Genomic DNA, 2,500 nt, shown 5'->3' with positions numbered 1-2,500 from the left:
ATGTCAAGTAATACATTTCCCCATTGGTCCTTTCCACCTTTAACTGTCATATCTTCCCAACAGATTTCTTTGCAGTTAAAATCTCCCATAAGTACCACGTTACCTCCATCCTTCAGTATTTCATTTAAAGAAAGCCTTGTATCTTCTAACATTTTAGAATAATTTTTCTCTCTCTCCAAGACCCCGTTTTTGGGGGCACATAACCAAAAATTTTCTACTTTTCGTGTCACTATCTTCAACTCTTATTGTAATAATTTCGGCCCTATTCTCTCCATTTTTATTATTGTTTTCTTTATCTCTCTTCCACTTTTTCATGAGCTGTTGTAAATCTTCCTCTCCTATATTTTTTCCAGTTTTCTCGGTCAATGACTTTATTTGTTCATTTATCTTTTTTTATGGTGGCATTATTAGTGGTATAATTATTTTTCAACCTCTCATTTTCACATTTTACTTCAGCCAGTTCTCTTTTTAATACACTTACCCCCTCATTTATTTCAACATTTGCTTTCTTTATGTTACTCACTCCCTTGTTTATTTCAAGATTCGCTTTCTTTAGATCATTTATCTCTTGCTACCATAATTCCCTAATAAATTTCATCTCCTTCTTTAAGTCTATAATTCTACTCAAGTTTTTTCTACCGTACCCAGTAAATCCAGAAAAAGGCCCTTCTTCACCAATCTCTGAAAATCTTACCGAACCTAATGGAAATTTAAAGTTCGTGTTTACATTTTGTTTCGCTACTGCGTCGGTAGAGGACTCTGCGCTCATATTTACGTTTCGTATCACTGCTCGGCCGCTAGGGGTTGTCTTTGGCCTATTATTTTCCTTCCATTTTTCTTCAGTACTCCCTATTTTCACTGTAGTTAAACCATCTCCGGCATCCACGAGCATTCTCCTTCACATTTAACACAACCTAGGTATCCTACTATTGTAGCACTGTTGAGACCAAGGTCTAAGTAAAGAGGTCTAATCGCTGGAGTAGTTCTGCGCAGCTTCTGACGTCATTTAGATGCGTCCATTTTCTCTTTGTGATACATTGAAGAAAACTGTGAAACGCCAAGGATGACAGGAACTATAATATTTTATATATTATATATATATATTATATATCATATATATTATATATTCATATATATAGACAGGAACTATAATATTTTATATATATTATATATATATATTTTATATAATATTTGTCAGAATATAAATAATTGAGTGGAGCGGTGCGAGCGAAGGCGACGTCATTTTCGAACGACGGACCAACTTCAACTGACAGCAATAGGACCCGCTAACCCCACTTTGAACAGCCAAGTGACGTTCACGGGCTCGCTGCGCCAACTCCCTCGAAATTCGGTCGGAAGTGGTTAGACCTTATATTCTTAGATCTTGGTTGAGACGTTCCGATTTTAAGGTATTTCTCGGGAGCTCCAATGTTTACGTGTTATCACTGTGTGTGTATTTACCTAGTTGTATTTTGCGGGAAGGGGAGCTATGCTCGTGTTGTCCCGCCATTGTATCTCTCAGTGTCTAGTTTGCTTTTAAACTCGTGAATGGTTTTTGCGCATACTATTTCATTATCCAGTTTGTTCCAAGTGTTTAAAACTCTATGTGGAAAACTGTTTTTCTTCAGTTCTCTTCTATAGCTATGTTTTCTTAATTTTCTTCCATGTCCTCTTGTGTTTCTCTTGTCCCAGTTTAGTAATTCTTCTCTGTCAAGTATCTCTGTGCCTTTCATGATTCTGTAGATGGTCAGTAGGTCTCCTCTCTCTCTTCTTTGCTCCAGTGTCGGTAGCTCCAGTTTAGCCAATCTCTCCTCGTATGATAGGTTTGCAAGTGCAGGTGCCATTTTTGTAGCTGCTCTTTGGATTCTTTCTATTTTCTTTATGTTCTTTTTGGTACTGGGGGACCACAATGTCGCCGCATACTCTAGTCTAGGCCTTATTAATGTAACCAGAATTTTTTTTTATCATGTCTTCGTCCAGGTAAGCAAAAGCCACTTTTATTGATCTTAGCAAGTTGTAAGTCTCCCCGACAATTTTGTTTATCTGTGTATCATAGGACAAGTCGTTTGTGATAATAACTCCCAAGTCTTTTTCGGATCCTACTTTCTTTACTTCCTTGGTTCCAATTGTATATTTTCTTGATATTCTGTTTTTGCTTTTTCCAAACTCCATTATGCTACACTTCTTAGTATCAAAATCCACTTCCCATTTCTGACTCCAGTTCCATACCCTATTCAGATCTTCTTGCAGTGCTTCACAGTCCTTATCAGTTTCTACTTTCCTTAACAATTTGGCGTCATCAGCAAAGAAGCTCATGTAACAGTTCACGCCCTCGTCCATATCATTCATATAGATAGCAAACATTATTGGAGCCAGTACAGATCCTTGCGGTACTCCACTGATCACCTCTTTCCAATCTGAATATTTTTCTCTGAGTACTACTCTCATCTTTCTACCAGTCAGGAAGTCCTCCATCCATTTAAGTAGGTTCCCTTGTATT

Source organism: Oratosquilla oratoria, chromosome 36, assembly GCF_046742065.1.
Source record: "Oratosquilla oratoria isolate Oo_2021 chromosome 36, ASM4674206v1, whole genome shotgun sequence".
NCBI classification, from domain to species: domain Eukaryota; kingdom Metazoa; phylum Arthropoda; class Malacostraca; order Stomatopoda; family Squillidae; genus Oratosquilla; species Oratosquilla oratoria.
This window is presented reverse-complemented; position numbering follows the sequence as displayed.